The following is a 19091-nucleotide window of genomic DNA, read 5'->3' on the forward strand; positions in this document are numbered from 1 at the left end:
TTCCAGAAATGAGCCGTTTATTTTTGGAGAATGTTGGTAGGGAACGGATGATTCTAGGGTCGCCAATTTTGATCAGTTGAAAAAAAAAAAACTTTGAAGGAAATAATGTGTTGATTTTTTTCATAATTTCTCGATAATAAATTTGCTTATATCACTTAGCCATAACTGTAATTCATGCAAGCACAATTGATTGTGATCATAAAATTATTGTCGAAAAACTTACTTTTTTCAGCTGCCGAAGAAACCTGTAATTTACTACATTTTTACAGCATTTATATGAGGGTCACTCAATTTTTACATAACATATTATTAAGTACACTTTTCTCTATAATATATGGTTTTATTACTATCCAAAAGTCTTCTTTGTTTACAATGAAACTTAGAACAAAATTCGATTATTAGAAAACTTTTCAGTAGTTCGAACTGTGTAAAACCGTGTTACCAAACCATTGTTTCACCGATTTTTGAAAATAAGGATTACTAGTTAGAAGTATAGTTGAAAAACCCGCAAGCTTATTTGGGATCAGTTTTTCCAACAAGAGTAAAATTCGCGACTGCTTAAGTAAGCTTTTTGGTGATTAGAATAGATTCTGGCAAATTGAAATTAGTTCGAAATTTCAAATTTTAATGTAATAAATCAGAAGTTCAGCTTGATTCTAATAGTTACTTTCGATGGTAATAGCTTGAATTAATAAAGTTACCAAAAAGATTCGTATACTAATGTCCCATCTTTAGTCAACTCGTCAATTATAATAGGTTTCATTCCCTACTGTTAGAGAGTTAATTTTGAAATCTCGCTTATTATATCTATTTTATCATTTTCCGTGTATTTACTTCTTATTATCAAGCAAGATGATATAGGGGTACTGGGGGTAAGCCCGTCACTGAGGGTAAGACCGTCACCCCTGGGATTTTACTAGAAAACGCTAATTAACTGTGTTTTGGAATATGTGAAGTGTTGGTATTCAATATTTTAGACATTTTAAGACACATCGAAGGCACCGTGAAACGTCAAACGTCAAAATAATAGACAAAACATACGCTACTGCAGCTGATGCGTAAACGGATGTAATTTTTCTTGAGTGGAACTTAAGCTTTTATTCATTTGAAAAGACTAAAATAATTTTTCGTTGCTCTACAATTTATTGCCTGTATTGTTAGCAATCACAGAAATTTGATCCGAGGTAAATTGAAGCGATAATTTTGTAGAAATACTCCTTTTAAAAAAAAATGTGTGCTGTCGGGGTAACACCGTCACCCAGTGAGTGGGGTAAGCCCGACATGGTCTGAGGCTAGTTGGATGTTACTGACACATATTTCTCATCTATTACTGATGTCTCGCTGATAAATAAATTAATTAATCGACTTAGAACCATGCACTCAAGCTCTTCTGTGATTTATGAATGATTCCAAGGGTTATTAGAGGTGCCAAATGTACTGAATCAAGTCACAAAACTGACGGCTTTCCCGGTGGTATTTGAAATAGGCTCCGGTGTGGTCAATTTGATCCTGGCTTCAATAAAACTAGGTAATAATATGATTTCAAGTGCCACATGATAGGCTTGCCGAGTATCAAACTCTTTCATTGCTTATTCATAATGTTTACCGGATTTTGTTCCGGCAATCTGCCCTTAACCAGCTAACCGACAACAACTAAATTCAACAGTAACATACAGAAATGTAAGATCTCTCATTCGGCGGTTGCCGAATTCAAATTGGTTCAGTTAATTCGAGTTAATTCATGAATAAACTTAGGTGCCGGTGTTACTCCCAAGGGGTGCCGGTTTCACCCGCACTGATTGCTAAACGTCGTTTTTATCTTAGTTTCAAAACTTCCCTATTCCTGGTAAAATAACAGTTTGAAAGTACTGGAAATCTTCATATCTTGTAAAAAACAATCTGGGCAACGATTCTGTGAAAGAAATATAACAATATTCGCCATCAAGTGCTACTGAAGAATCATTTTCCTTAGGCGGCCGGGCTTACCCCCAGTACCCCTACAGTGCCTCTACGATTATGAGTCAGTCAACGTGAGTGTTCAAAAATAAATATATGTAAAATCGAAAAAATAAACAACTACAAAACTTTCGGTATTCAAAATCATTTATAAAATCGTCAACATCCATCACAAAAGTTATTTTATTGTTGTTGAAGGTAGATATTAATAATAAGTTGTTTTATTCAGTCCTGATGTAGTATCATGCAAAAGTAATAAAGATAGCCAAAGTATGAACTGACCCACAATTGGGCCCGCAAAATGTAACATTAATATAAATAAGGATCATTTTGCTTAATGCATCGAAAAAGACTATTATTATTTTGAGTAACATTTGTGAATTTGAATCATTCCAATCGTATAAATAAGGTTACAACTGATCTAAAAAAATGACACGGCTAATGAAAATTGCTCAGTTTCGTGACAATAGACAACCAATCAATCTGAGTACTTTTTGCGGGAGGCAGAGTGGAAAGTAATTTTTTAAAACAGCATATACATTTCAACGTAGGCTTTATTTAGTGAATCAGTTGACTCAGAACTTTGTACAGAAAAACTCTTCGAGAATAAACTGCAGGTAGCTAGTGGCGTCTTGTAAAAAATGTACAATGTCATAAAAGGGTGTTGGGTGGCTCTCTTAAAAATTTATGGGATGATAGAGGACCCTATTTGATGAAAAAAAAAAATCCTTTTACGCATATGGTCAAAATTCAACTACTGCAGAGTTATTCACTTTTCCAGTTTTCGGTTATGTTTGCCTTTAACAAGGTCTAGCACAAGAAGTATAATTACTTACTTTTACTTTTAAGGCGACAGACCGATTATCGATCCAGTGCCGAATCCAGAATACGTCGCCATGTCCCTCGGTCTTGGGCTGCTATCCTCCAATCGCCCCTAACTATCGGGATTCCTGCTAAATATTGCCTTCGCTTGACGCTCATCCGGCATTCTCGCTACATGCCCAGCCCACTGAAGCCTGCCGTGTTTTATCCGCTTGGCTATTTCCGCCGATTTGTATGCCTGGTACACTTCATGGTTCATACGTCTGCGCCAAACACCATTTTCTAGTTTGCCGCCAACGATTGAACGCAAAATCCTACGCTCAAAAACACCAAGAGCTCGCCGATCAGCCTCTTTCAGCGTCCATGATTCATGGCCGTAGAGAGCCACCGGAAGAAACAGTGTTTTATAGAGTGCAAGTTTAGTACGGATTTGCAGACTGCGGGACCTTAGCTGGTTACGTAGTCCGTAAAAGGCCCTACTTGCGGCTGCTATCCGCCTCTTTATCTCACGGCTAACCTCGTTGTCACATGTCACTAATGTTCCCAGGTAAATAAATTCGTCGACTACTTCAAATGTTTCCCCATCTAGCACCACCGCAGCACCAACCTCCGACGGACTACCACGCACTCTGCCAGCCACCATGTATTTCGTTTTGGCAGAGTTTATGACAAGCCCTAATTTCGCAGCTTCCCTCCTGAGAGGTCCGAAGGCCTCTTCCACAGCTCTACGGTTGATACCAATGATGTCGATATCGTCCGCAAAACCGAGAAGCATGTGCGACTTCGTAATGATGGTGCCGCTTCTCTGCACACCAGCCCTCCTTTTCACAAGAAGTATAAAAGCTTGCTCAATTCTGTTGGTTGCCTTCCCGATCAGAAGAGTATAACTAAAAACTTACAAAATTCTATCAACGGGAGATGAAAATTACATATTTTGATACGCTTTTGTATTTTGTCATTTGCTTTGGATAACAAAATTGAATCTGAATGAGTTATAATAACAAATCATGAAATGGAGTTGTTCTGAAACAAATCTAATATTTTTTTTCGTCTCTATCAAAATCTGTTGTTTATAGCAATGGTTGTTATTATACTGTTCTATGTGCTATCTAATTTTGTTAGAAAGCTGATACGTTAGTAACAAAGTTTGATATGAGTTTCATATTAGTAGAATATTTTTTGTTATGATTTCTGTTATTTTAACACCTAACGGGATCAAAATTAAAACACAACCTGAAGGGTTTTTCACATAACAAACTTACAGCCTCGGTTACATTTTTGTTTTGTCTTTCTGATCGGGTTGGAACTGCAAATTTGTCTCTGAAATGTGTGATAAACATGGGTTTTGTTGTTAACCAATTAAACATTGAATTCTACTCTAAAAGTTGTTCTTTGACACCAAGCATCTAACTCTTTTAGTTTAGCGGCTATTTAACATTAAAAGCAATAAGCTGCACCTACATTTTGGTGTTGTAAGATTCACAATTTTCTGATCCACTGTTTAACGGAAACGTTTCAAGCGTTGATCTAGTATGCAGTGCATGCACCCTGTATAGCCTGATGAGCACATTTCCGGTGACTTATAATAATATTCCCTAATAACATTCTGCCGACCGTGTTAGGGAAAGCAAGCATTAAGCAATCAATCAGAGGTCAAAATTTGCATTTCAACGTGACTTTCAACGTGACAGTTTTGAAGTAGAATACTTCTCTCAGGAAGGTCGGCTACATAGGGATGTGAAATTAAAATCTAGAACCGAAAAAATGAAAAATATGTCCAATTACAAATGTTAATAAATCGGTTTGTAATCGATGGATTTCCTTCGTTCTTGCAGCAATAGATTGGAAAATCTTCTAAGATTCTTTTCAAATGAAGCTAATTGTAATTTTATTATTCAAACTATCGTACTATTGAAAATAGTCAAGCCTTGTCAAAACGAAAAACTCGACCTCTGATTGGTCGTTATATGATTGCTTCCCAAGCACGGTCGACAGAATAATATACCTTGCAATTTGAAACATGATATTTGGCCTATATAAGAGCCTGTTTCAGCCGGAGCCGCTCATAATAGTGCTAAACAGCGACAACAGCGATCCTTCCTTAGCAACAGCAGTAGCAGTGCAGTGGATACCAGCGATAGCGGATAGCGGCCACAGCTGTGGCATAGCAATGGATGGCGCACTAGTTGCAGCGGATCTCAGCATCGATAGCAGCTGGGCCAGCTGATGCAGGGGCAGCGGATACCGATGGCAGCGTATAGCGGCCACAACTGTGGCATGGCTATGCGATAGCGTAGTAGTTGCAGCGGGTATCAGCATCGATAGCAGCTGATGCAGTGAGGCACTTTAGTGAAATGCAGTCTCTGTGCGATAGCGGGCACTAATAAATGCATTCGATGAAAAGATGACACATTTTGACAACATGTGAGCCGTTTTTGAGTGTTAAATCAGCTTTTTACTGTTTTTTTTATCACAAGGAATACTTTATTCGCACTGTCAGTGATAACGCCAAGATGTGATTGGCATCTTATCCGATATTGAATTGAACAACAAATTGCCCTTTTCAGGATGAAATGGTCGGCGTGCGACCAGACCGAACCAAGCGCCAAAAACATTATTTCGAGTAATCGGCGATCAAAGTTTAACCATCCCGGATGCTTCCTGCAAGCTGCTGCAGAGAAATGTTGTTATAATACCATTATAAACTGTTCAAATGACTTCGTTTTTTCATAAAAGATAGATTATCTGTTTTAACATCCACTAGTGTTAAAAACTCAATTTTCAAAAAAATGGCGCTTGGTTCGGTCTGGTCGCACGCCGACCAAATAAAAACCTGATGATTGAAGAGTTAATATTTTCTCTTGAGTTAATTTACATATTTAAATTAGTAAAAGTTATAAATTTTACTCTATCTCCGTGTCTCAGAACGTACTGAATTATCTTTTCCTTCAGTCATGAGCACGACATCCGAAAAATTTTCATTATCTGCAAAAATTTTTTTTTCGCATAACAAAAATTTAAAAATTTTCAACCCAAGCAACTTACTATATTATTGAAAATGGTCAATCCTTGTTGAAGCACAAAATTCGATTGATCTGATAAGTCACGTTTGTTTACTAGAAAAAATGACTGACACGCAAGCAGCCGGGTTATCTTTCTTATAGAAGTGTTCTACTTCAACCTTGCGATCCTGGCTTTGCACACAACCCTCCTGTGGTTATTTAATAGTACAATAGTTCACAATATCAAATTACAATTTTCTGTATTTGGCCGGAGGAGTAGATGACTTTCCGATCGTTTGCTGCAAGAACGAAGAAAATCCGTTGACAACTGACCGACTTATAAGGATTTGAAATTGAGCATATTTTCCCCTTTCTTTATGTTCACGTGTTTCCCGTATTATTTTGTTCAATACTTCCTGTGCTTCTTCCGAAAACTGTCCTATCGGAACCAAAAAGTGGTCAGCAATCTGTGCACCGTGAATTAGTATTCACGGTGCAATATCTATCGATTTTTTCTGTGTTCAACTTTTTACCAGAAGCAACAGCTTGAAGGATGGCTGCCCAACGCTTCATTACATTTACTTCAAGTCCTGTGTTTAAAATACTGGATTATATATGCAAGTAAACAATCTGCAACATTCGGAGAAATATGGACTCAAAATATGGCTATTTTCTGCAAAAAACTAGAAATATCTTTACAACATATAAAAATATCAAACCAATATATTCTACAAAAATGCGAAGTTTAGCAGAATGAACAAAATCTTAGAACATCTTGCATTATTTCGACGATTACAGAAAAAATTATGAACGAAAACCTAATTTTGAGAAGTGTTCCTCGTAAAACTCTATTTCGTCATATCAGACGTACAGATGGAAGATCACAGTGTTCAGCAATTCTTTTTCTTGGAGGTTTTCCTACAACTCCTACAAGAAAGCAATCTGGTATTTTGAAAATTAGAGAAAATAGTTTTTATATCTCACTACTACGCCTGAAAACGCCAAAAGAAAGGCCTTGTTATATGGAATAAACTTGCTGAAGACACTGGGTACATAAAATCATCATTTCACAGTCAAATCTAAAACGATCACGACTTTTCTAGTTTTGACCACTGTGCTATGGCATGGCTACTGTTTTCTGAAGCCGCCACCGACGATGATGGCGCTAGTAATGAAAATATGGTCCTAAGCTCCGTTCATTGTACCGTAAGTGTCACTGCACGGATTTTTTGTGGGCTTCTAACTATATCGAATGTTACCGAATGTTATCGAATGAATTTTACTCGAATGTAAAATGCGTACAATGTTCAAAACAAAACAAACGGGTTCGCCCCAGAAGGCAGAATCACGAAAGGCAGAAGCAGGAAAGGCAGAATCATGCAAGGCAGAACTCTGACCGAACACACAAGGCAGAATATTTCAAAAGGCAGAATTTCGAAGGGCACGAAAGGCAGAATCACTGGTTGCAAAACCTGACTTACGATAGCCAAGTGCGTGATGGTAAATTGGTGCGAATCCTGGTCACGGTATCAAAGTTGCTACTCTACATTTATTATTTAATATTATTCGGTAACCAGACATAATAACTGGTTACAAGCAAAGACCAGTTTTGATGGGAGGTGCAAATCAAGCCTAATTATTAGATAACGCGCAAACTGGTTTGACTCAGGTTCTAAATACTCTCACGGCATTCCGGAGAGTAATTTTTCGATGTTAGGTATAACTTATACTAGTCTCAATGGCTTGTTGGTTATAATTAACATAAAACAATTCATGCGGCGAAGACGCATAATCGAGGGCAGGAGACCGAGGCGGCACAAAGCCCGAGCGGTAGCGAGTGAGGACAGCATACACTTAGACAATAGAGTCGGCCGAAGGCCGCGAGTGTGTGTTGTTAAAAAGAAAATAGACCATTTTTTGATTCTGCCTTTCGTGCTCTTTGTGATTCTGCCATTCGTTATTCTGCTTTTCGTAATTCTGCTTTTCGTGATTCTGCCGTTCGTGATTCTCCCTTTTGATTTTCTGCCTTTCATAGGAGACCCAAACAAACGTTCTTCGCTTTTTGCATTTCTATACACCACTTGCAGCAACAGATGATCTCGCATGGACGGAGCTTAATCGGCTGTTTCGCAAGCATTGACAGCCTTTTGACGTATAATCGAGCCAGAGAGCCAGATAAAAACGGTTTCAAGCAAAATGTATGGGAATGATATTCGTGACAGGGATGTTGTTGTATCCCTCACTTCCTTATTAGCAACATCGCTATTGAGAAATGGCATGCTTATCATCTATCCTCCCTTTACCCTCCCTTTTAAAATACGCTATTATTACCACTATTTTACTATACCGAGACTCGTTTCTCCTGCCAAATATCGCCAATTTTAATTCCCTAGAGAAGTCTCGCTGGGCGGCCTTCTAGCCAGTTATACCAACGGATTATAGAATTCAGTGTAAATGAAGGAGTGTAAATGTGGAGAAGCCTGATAATAAACCCATGCCCAATGTCCTTCTTGACATCGATACTAAGATTCGAGCCCACGATCATTCGCTTGACAAAGCGGACTCTATAACTACAGACTAACAGACGTAGCACTAGAACCTAGCTCCATCGCCACAAAAAACGATCATTTCAAATTTTTAATCGAATTTTTAACCGCACGATAACACCGCCTGTGGCGCTGTCCTGCAATCTCATACATATTTTGTGGTTCCCCATTTGACACATGCAGTAACGCTAGCGCTGATGTCGAAATACATGACGCAGCGCGAACACGGCAGTATATGGTGCTAGTGTTACTAACGTATAGTACTGGAATCATCCGAACGATGATTTTATTGAAAATTTGTTCGAAGTGTTATGTCTGTTAGTCTATGCTATAACCATGCGACTACGCAGATCCCAGGGTCTAATGTCTTAGAAATGTATGAAACGCCGAGATCTGCTGTTATTTGATTTTCTGGCACTTAGACATTTACTAGCCCCGCAATTGTGTCCTGTACAATTAACAGTTGGCTGCGAAGTCTGTGTATAACAAACAGAAGGTCAAGTTGCTTATCGGTACGTAGCACCAAGGCTTCGCCTTTTAAAAACGACGTCAGAACATTTAGCATGAAAAAAACTTTTTCTCTGTACTTCTTGTCATCATTCGAAAAATGAAACTTTGACCGCTTTGAGACACGTGTTACTGGGGTCCGATTGAGCTCAAATTTTGCATGGGTACTTTTTTGAAATACACAAAACTTTTGAGCCCTAGAAAAAATAGTAGAATTCGCCCTGGAAATTTGTTTTTTATTACAACTTGACATTATTCTTAGATGTTATGTGCTCGACAAAAAAACAACCCTCACATGCCTGACGAGGTACCCGGGTACCCACAAATTGAAATTCTTGTAACTTTGACAATTTTCAACCGATTTTGATAATTTTAGCACCAAAAGATTAAGCAGCTTCTCTACTTTGAAAATAATATCAACAGTACATCGAAAGAACTGTATCATTCTCGAAAATCCAGTTTTCAGGAGATATGTTTCAAAAAAACAAAGAATTTTATGAATATTTGACAATATTATTGGTACAATTACAATTGATACGTCTTATGTGCATTTTCAGAATAAGGATGATGTCTAGTGACGTGTAAACGTTCACAGAGGCCATTTTTTATTCTAAAATGGCGACTTCCTTTGCTGGAAGAGAACCAAAAATGCCCGACTACCACCCAATATTTCCGGAATCAGAATGATGCCTAGAGAACGAAAATCAAATTTACACACCATTTCGAAATTCAATGAAATGACGTCCGGTTCATCTGGTGTCATTTTAAGGTTTCTGGGTAGCATCCTTATTGCGAAAATATTCATATTAGGTGGTATTCGGTAATTTTCGACTGATGTCCAGTAACCGGAAGACACCATCCTAAATTTAAAAATGGCATTCTGGATTCCCCTCCCCGCAAGAAGGGGAGGATCATAAGGAGACAAATTGTTATTGTATCTTTGAGTATCTCTTACTCTCTTTATATTAGATTAAACAGATTTCAAATAAGCTTATTCAACGTCGAGATAAACCTATTTTAGTATTGTAGGAAATGGGGCAAAATCGACATTTTGCTGACATTTCACGTAGATCAGACCTACCAATCGATTTCTGAGATTTTTCACTCAATATAAGATACAATTTGATTACTTTTAGATATAAGCGCATTACCATAATGCTCTACATACTCGATATTATTTTGCTTAGTAAAATATACTAAAACCATGCCAAAACCGGTTTCGTAGAATCACCGTTTTGAGCTCAGTTTTTGTGCGATTCAAGATCTGTTTCTTCAAAAGATGGGTAAGAAAATGCTAATATGTGGACAAACTCTTAGAATTTTGCTATTTGGTTTCAAAACAAAATGACGTCGAAAATATATCGAAAATTTCCGCTTTCTCAAAAATTCAAAACGGCGCCATTGTTGCCCCTTAAGTTGAATTTGTTAAAATTCGGGGAAATTTATTTTCGCATTAAACTTCATTTAAAATCATACATAGAAGCTAAGGCAAAAAATTGTTGCACTGTGTAATCGAAAATGGCCTGTTTCTAACAAGGTTCGAACTCACGATGCTCGATTATAAATCCTGAAGATAGAGGTGTTACACGCTATATTTGGTACAAAAACGTAAATATCCCCTATCAAAGGTTCCTCTGAAGACTACCGGATGAAAATAGCCATTTCTCGATGAGTTCTTGGCCGATTCCGGATCTTGATGAACCAAATTATTTTGTCATCTATGCCAATGATGCAAATAAGCATTTTTATCAGATAACCCATTACCAAATCCATCCAAATATTAGCAGGTTTGACGTGCCTACCGAAACTCGGGAATATTACCTACATCCGGTGACCTAGGCCAGATCTGAGGTCAGGAAATGAAGCTTCAAAAGTTTTCCAGTTCAATAGTGTTCGAACTATTAAAATCGAATAACATTTGGCAAAGCTACAGCATTTCAAATTTCATTAAAATTTTGACTATCCCCTAATCTATGCCAGACTAAGATCTTCTAAACAGCTTATCGGACCGGAACCGTTTTGTGGTATCTCTCCATGCTTCAAAAAAATGGAATTCAGAAACTGTAAAAAAATGATGATGGATTCAAACTGGAAAAATACTATCACTTCCCGGCAATCAAAACAGTTTGTGATGCCACATGCATCAAACACACACTAAATTCTTGCTATATCTAAAAAAGACCTATGCGCCTATATAGGCCTAATTACAGGACATTGTTCAGCCAAATATCATCTGAAAATAATTGGAAAGGCTGACAACGATGTCTGTCGTTTTTGTAATAAAGAAATCGAGTCTTCAGCACATTTATTTTTGTCCAGCACTTTACAACAAAAGAGCAATGTTTTTCGAAAAGGGACTGTTACAGCCTTTCGAAATTTGGCTGTCTTGTCCTAATAAGGTAGTGCAGTTTATACGGCACCTAATACCTAATTGGGATCATACCTGAATCAGGGGCTGAGAGTTACTTCTCATAGTAATTTTTCACTCTGATCAGGTAATAAAAAGCTGGGGGATGCTACAATAGATCTAATTTTTGGTCGCGGTAGCTAAAACCAAACAAAAAAATCCCCTGTAAATCAAGCACTACGCGTGGAGGGACACAATACAAGCAGAGGTACAAAAAGTGATTCTGTTGCATGACAACGCTCGACCTTATACTGCCAAAAGAGTGCAAACTCCATAGAAACGCTGAAATGGGAAGTCCTACAACATCCGCTATATTTCTCGGATATTGCACCGTCCGATTATTACTTGTTCCAATAGTACATGGTCCAGGGCTGCAAGTTGGTCACTTTTTAGTGACTTGGTCACTTTTAGTGACCAAGTCTTTAGTGACCAAGTCTTTAGTGACCAACTTTTTAGTGACTTGGTCACTCAAAAGTCACTTTTTTCTTAAAAAAGTCACTAAAGTTACTATTTTCCGAAAAATAGTCACTAAAGTCACTTTTTTACCAACTTGACCAGCCCTCATCAGCCCTGCTTTTTTAATGAAATTTTTGATGCCAAATATCTTAGATATGTATGATACGTCGAGATCTGTTCTTTCAAAAAAAATTTTTTTTGGGAATAACCGACTTTTTGGCACTAAGAGAAAATTTTCGAAACGGGAGAGTGAATTGAATTTAATATAAAAGATTTGAATGCAACTCCTAATACGGCCAAATACCAATCGCCAATAGTGTTGTTTTGCAAAAACTCGAAGTTTGATATGTCGCAAGCAAGGTTTCGCTACCATTTTTATTCTAGCCTGTGTCTCTGGAAGAGTTCTTACCCCACGGTTCCCCTCGATAAATCCGGAACAACGGAAAATTTCGAAGTGTCTTCTACTGTCCTAAAAACTATGATAAATTTGTGATCTTTCGAAAAAAGTTCGATCAAAATCGGTTCATATCTTGGTAAAAGAATTTTCATTTTTTCGGCTCAGGAAGGGTCGGGTACGCAAGTGTTAAAGTGCTCGATATCGGAACGAAAAGTTAGGTCTGAATTTTGGTCTTGTCCGGTCTGATTGAAAATCGGAACGAGCCTGGTCCTCGTGGTTCTGTGATTACCCAAGCAGCACTTGCAACATGTTTTCAAATGAGACTACTCAATATTTGTTGTTTTATAACGTTTTTAACGGTGCAAGAAACTTTTTCGGTTACTCTGAAGAAATATAAAAGAATTGAGCAACATTTTGTTATTTACGTGTATCATTCTCGTAACTGAAAAGTAGAAATTGCTCAATAGTTTTCTGCAATCTATTTCCAACTGCATATTTCATGCTGCTTTCAAATAACGATAATGTTGTTGTTTCACAAACGTTTTCTTCTAAGGAAAGCAAACTAGTGATGAAAATGTATAGCAACATCTTGTTGAACCATATATTTGCTAAAATTACCACACAGTAAACAGCCATCTCTAATATAAACGAATGATAAATGATTATTGTTGGAAATATGGTTTTGTTATTCCATATTCCGCATGATTAACACTGCAAATCCACTGAGCAAGGTTTTCTGAACTATCGTTTCCCAAAACATTGTTTATAATTTGGCGAGTTTGAATAATAAAATTTCTTTTACAACACTGTATAAAAGGCGCGTGAATAAATCGAAGTAAAAACATTTTTTTCACGGTAAATTTTGAATCGCAGGTAGAATAACATACTTATCAGAAGCGTAAGTAGTGAAAAAGTTCGATATATTTGAGGTTTTTATGATGTATGTAGTTATATCAAATTTCGCGACACCATCACCGAAGAGTAATGACAGTAAAGGTAAACAAACTCAACTTTATTTCTCCTCTCTTTTCTTCCTATACTGCAGCGGCTATCGATGCAGATGATGGTTCACATAGCACTGTTAGTTGCATATAGGCTCCACCTCCTGCGCTTTTTCGGTTATTTACAAGTTGAATAAAAGTAACGGATGCGATTTATTACAATCTTGAAATGCTGCATTGAGAGTTGTATTTGCTTCATTGCAACAATGCGTGCTGCTTGGGTAGCGATGTCGGTCGGCTAGCTCTCCCAGACGGTTGTGATGTCGGGTTCGATCCCGATCAGGTCGAGGATCTTTTCGAGCTGGAAATTTTCTCAACTCAGCACTGGGGCCACGGTGTACTTATCTGGTACTTATCCTACAACATGCAAAATGTGCCAAAAATAATATCGATAACGAATTATTTCAACTAATAATCTAGTTGATCGAGACCGCATTAGCCCTCCAGGCTAGCGTGCGATATTGTTTATTGTTCTGTTGCTGTCCGTTTGGGGTGCAGTTCGTTTGGTTTCGTTCTGGTTCGGCTCCAAGTCCGGTACGGTCTGTAATTTGGGAACGAATGTTGCCAATGATTCCAATAAAACGTTATTTTAGTGAAAGAATCAATCATAAATTCATATATGCATGTTACAAACTGTTTGATTCAAAAAGAACGATTCAAAACAAGTTTTACTATTTATTTTTCTATTTATAACTATTTTTAATTTGATGTATTTTTCGATTAAACAAATTGAGGACACACAAGGCTGACTTTAGAGTTTTCCTAACGAATGAAATATTTGTCGAATTCTAGCTCTCCTTCAGGGGTTACGTCGTTTAGCGTTGAGAAATCACCATTTGTGATTGGACACACATTACTCATACTAATATTTATTTTAAATACCTAAACTACTAACAACCCCACTTATTTAAAAAAAAAAGAAAAATAAAAGCTTGACGAAATTTGGACTTGTTAAGCGACTGGAACTGATCTTGCGTTCAACTATGCAATCCAGGGCGTGTGAACTAAATTTGTTCTTTGTTCGAGTATGGAGCGTGTTTCTGTGACATTGACTTTGCTGCATTTCAGAGGCGTGGTTAAGGAAAGCGGTCGCAAACTTTATTTATTTTCAAACTGCTGAATAAATCACCACTGAATTTTGTACATTAGAGCCCTATAGTAGCTTGTGTTGAATGATTTCAATTTTCATCCATCTCATTAGTAAAACTTATTTTCAAAGAGCACATTGAGAGTATACAAGCCAAGTGCATCAAATATACGAGATGTTTATATTCTCTCATTAACAGAAATTCTAAACTTTGTTTAAAGAACAAACTTTTGATTTACAAACAAATTTTTAGACCAGCAATGCTTTATGCTGTACCGATCTGGTCAAGTTGCTGTTCAACAAGGAAGAAAACGCTTCAAAGGATTCAGAATAAAATTCTGAAAATGATTTTGAAGCGTCCTCCTTGGTTTGGTACACTCGAATCACATAGACTTACTGGTGTTGAACCATTAGAAGCTATGTCAAATAAAATTATTAACAATTTTCGTTTCGAATTAAAATCGTTGCAATCCTCAATTGCTACGATAAGCTCTCTTTATAGCCAATAAGTTAGCATTTAAGTTAGTTGTTAGTTTACTTTCCTTTCTTGACAAGTAGGTTTAAATCCCTACGAATGATAAGTCCTAATTGCGTAAGCAAACAAATCCTAACAATTAAAATTACAAATTACTAACAGTGTTGAGAAGTCACCATTTGTGATTGGACACACATACTCATTATAAAAAAAAAAAAATCCATCCCATTAGACATCCAGCAAATATTTTAAAATAACAATATAGTTCACTCTCGAATTTCCCATATATTCCCGTGAAGACAGACAGGGAACACCCCCTCTTGTGGTGAAAAAGGTAACTAAACTCATTGCACAGTGGTACAGTAAGGCAATTTAGGCGGACATAGGCTTTTCGTTGCGATTTTGGTTTGCGATTTAAAGCCATAGTTTTTGTAAAAAGTTGTTTCTTATACATAGTCCTCGATTCATGTGCGAATGAAAATTAGGGTGGTCCTAAAATCAACGAAATAAAACATTCTTTGGCAAACTTGTAGACCAACTAATTCTAAGTAACTTTGTAAAAAAACTTTTTTGTAGACATGAAATTTGGTTTCCAAAAACAGTCTTTTCGCTCTATTTTTTCAATTCAAATTTAAAAGCAAAGTTTTCTTCGGTAACTTTAATCAAAAATACGCCAATTTTGACGCAAAAACATTGTCGATATATTATACAGATGAAGAGTTTTCACTATTTCTATTTTAAAAATAGGCCCTTTTGATATATTGATGTCTCCGTTTAAGGCAAACATAAATAATATTTTTTGGTATCATTTGATAGAACGAATATTGTATAAATATTGTGAAGAAATACCGAAAGTTGCTTAAAATTAGTTGATCTACAACTGTGCCGATGAATGTATACATTTATTTATGCAAATAAAAAGTTAGTTTTCTCATTTAGTCGATTTCAGGACCACCCTAATTTTCATTTGCACATAAAAAATAGACTAAATATAAGAAACAAGTTCTTAGAAAAAAAATTTACTCTAAACCCACAAAATCGCATCGAAAAACTCGTGTCCGCCTACATTGCCTTACTGTACCACTGTGCATTGTTGTTGAATTTCTGTGAGCGTGTGACATTCTCACACACGAAACTGAATTTACTCAATTTTAGATTTAGTTGACTCAATTTCATACTTTCACAGAAAAAAATATGTTGCAGATTTCGTGCGTATATTGTTTGTATGTAAAACTAACGCCATTCCGGGAGTTAAATATTGATAATATAATAGATGTAGCTTATCGAGGCACGAAGAAGAAATATTCAAATAATCAGGCCACGACGTGTAAATGGTAAACTAATCCCAAGTTGCTATATACGTGGTTCCCTGTGTAACTTCACTAGCTTAGATCCATCACGTGAAGCAACTACGAAATGTGCGGCCGTCAAGCTCAAGCTCATTAATCAGGCCACGAAGTGTACAATTAAATGAATATTTCAATTACCTCGTGAAAAAGATAAAAGGAGAAACCGCACAATGGTTGTCAATAGTCGTATATGGTTGTTGTGCAACTTTTAGCTTAGATAACACTTGAATGTTCTATCAATTTAACAATTTAAGTATGGATACATATCATGTTGTAATTGGTTTAAAAGCTTTATTATATTATATATAAAAGATATTCAACAAAACAAACATAATTAGTGATAACAACTGTTATGCAAAAACTATTATTTAATGTTTAGTTTTCTTCGTTTTGAAAGTATTTTTTGTTTTTTTTATCCCTCCGAATTTTTTGCTCTCGAGTTCTAATCTTCGTATTCATCACTTGCAGCTTTGCTTTAACCAGCATATTTATGTATTTACTAGCTGACCCGGCAAACTTCGTCCCGCCTATTTTTGTGTTTAATTCAATAATTTTCAACATTCCAAATTCATTGATTTCTCGCGATTTGTTTATATCGTTCGAAATTATTGGTTTTATCGGAATGACAACATCCTCGACTTTTGCCTTTAGTACATCACCTCTATTCCGAAAACACTCATATTGGGTGGTATTCAGTTATTTTCGTTGTTTTCCAGAAACTGAAAGTGGTCATCTTCGAATTCAATATGGTGTCCAGGGTCAATGCTTGGCTTCTTTACATTATTTCGATTACGGAAATATTCATATGCAGTAGTATTCGGCTGTTTCCTAGAATGGTGTCTGAGGTCAATTTTTAGCTCCATGCATCATTCTGGTTACAGAAACACTCCTATTGGGTGGTATTTGGTCCCTTTAGGCTATTTTTTTTGGAGACAATTTCTGGCCCCTGAGCGTCATTCTGGTTAGAGAAACACCAATAATAGGTGTTATTTAGTCATTTTCGGCTGTTCTACAGAAACCGGAAGTCACCATCTAAGAATTCAAAATGTTGTCTGTGGTCGATTCTAGCTCCTGTGTATCATTCTGGTATACCAATATTGGGTGTTATTTGGTTATTTTCGGCAGTTTCCCATTCACCGGAAGTCGTCATTTCACAATTCATAATGTTATCTGAGGTCGATTTGTAGCTTCAGTGCATCATAACAATCCCGGAAATACCCATAATGAGTGTTATTTGGTCTTTTGCCACTGTTGTTTAGGAACGGGAAGTCGCCATATTGGATTTCAAAATGGCATTTGGAGACAATTTCTGGCCTCTGAGCATCATTCTGGTTAAAGAAACACCCATATTTGGTTGTATTTGGGTCATTTTCGGCAGTTTTCCAGTCACCAAAAGTCGCCATTTTACTACTCAAAATGTTGTCTGAGGTCGATTTGTGGTTTCAGATTTCGGAAATACCCATATTGGATGGTATTTGGTCATATCTCGCTGTTTCTCTGAAACCGGAAGTCGCCATCTTGGATCTAAAATGGTATTCAGAGACAATTTCTGGCCTCTGAGCGTCATTCTAGTTAAAGAAACATCCATATTGGTGGTATTTGGTCATTTTCCTCTTTTTTCCAATCACTGGAAGTCGCCATCTTACAATTCAAAATTTTGTCTGATTTTTCAAGAACCGGTAGTCGCCATCTTGAATTTCAAACTGGCATTTCGAGACAATTTCTGGCTTCTGCGCGTCATTCTGGTTAAAAAAACACCCATATTAGGTGGTATTTGGTCATTTTCGGCAGTTTCCCAGTCACCGGAAGTCGCCATTTTACAACTCAAAATATTGTCGGAGGTCGACAAACGTACAAACCGTGGAACACCACCCATGGATTGCCTTATGCATAGGTGAACTTTATTGTTATGAAATATTCGGCCGAGTTCACTTCACAATAAAATGTGAATTTTTTTCAGTGTACCCATTAGGGTAATATTTTAGTCAAAAGTTACTCTATTTCGCATGTCGTGTAGAACAAAATCAGAAGTGGTGCACCTAGCGGTCGAAAAGGTGACTAACGCGTCTGTCATTTTCAATTTGTCTTCATAATTTCACGTAAGTGAACTATATTGGTATTTAATATATTTGCATCCAGTTAGGATCACCGCACAGTGGTTTAAAACGCGAAAAATGTGATCGCCAGCCTTTTGAGTATAAAAATGCCATTTAAATGTTACAGTGTATTCGACAAAGTATTTGTTAATCTAAAGGAGCATCTTCTGATGCAAACACATTTTTGATTAATTTACCTTTTATTTACCTTGGGCAAATCTTCATTTTTTTCATAGGGTTTATAACATTTTAGATAAAAAATGCACTTTTCCAAAATAAAACTGTCCGAAAAGCTGCAAAAACAACAGTCTTCACTCGGAAGATGGAGATTAGTACTAGCTTCCCCAGGTGGTTTCACTAGTTTCTTGCAGTCTCTTAAAGACTTGGGCGTGGGTGAAAAAATTAGTTTATTTTTGTTTTTCGGTGTTTTTTCATGTTTTTTATTCTTAAAAGATGTACAGAATCGAAACGATTTTTGATTTTTCATTAAAAAGTACGAAAAGCATTTATATTTACGGCATTGTGCATTATTTGGAAAACATAAAAATAGAAAAAATTTATTTTTCCGAAAATAATTGTTGTGTAACTAGTGTATGCAAATGCCAAGGTTTTTTTTTAAACAAAACTAGCAACATTCTTTGACGTTTTTCCAATGCTTGAATTCTGAAAAGAACCTGTCAGCTCAGAGATAGATACCCTTATTTATTTTTTTTAATTTTGTCAATACGGAAGTACCTAATCCATACCGAAATACCTCCGTATGTACAAAATTAAAAAATAAATAAGGGTATCTGTTTCTGTATCCAAAAATTGGCTTTTTTGCGTTACGTAATTCATTTATGCCGCCTAAGTTGTAGATAAAATTTATTTCTTCAAAAAACCAAATAAAAATTACTGCAAATACGGCTCAGAAGAAGTCGTGTCGCATTTCAAACGTAATGTTCAAGCTGTACGGAAAATTTTGACTGTTTACACTTGCTAAAAACATAT

General features: G+C 36.6%; 1 protein-coding gene across 3 annotated transcripts in view; it reads left to right on the forward strand.

Annotated features, from left to right (window-relative positions):
* The window catches only part of LOC129723352 (SOX domain-containing protein dichaete), a 189475-nt gene that overhangs the window by 127718 nt on the left and 42666 nt on the right, over positions 1 to 19091 (forward strand). The gene's annotated exons all lie outside the window — the stretch shown is intronic.

Source organism: Wyeomyia smithii, chromosome 2 (genome assembly GCF_029784165.1).
Source record: "Wyeomyia smithii strain HCP4-BCI-WySm-NY-G18 chromosome 2, ASM2978416v1, whole genome shotgun sequence".
Classification (NCBI taxonomy): domain Eukaryota; kingdom Metazoa; phylum Arthropoda; class Insecta; order Diptera; family Culicidae; genus Wyeomyia; species Wyeomyia smithii.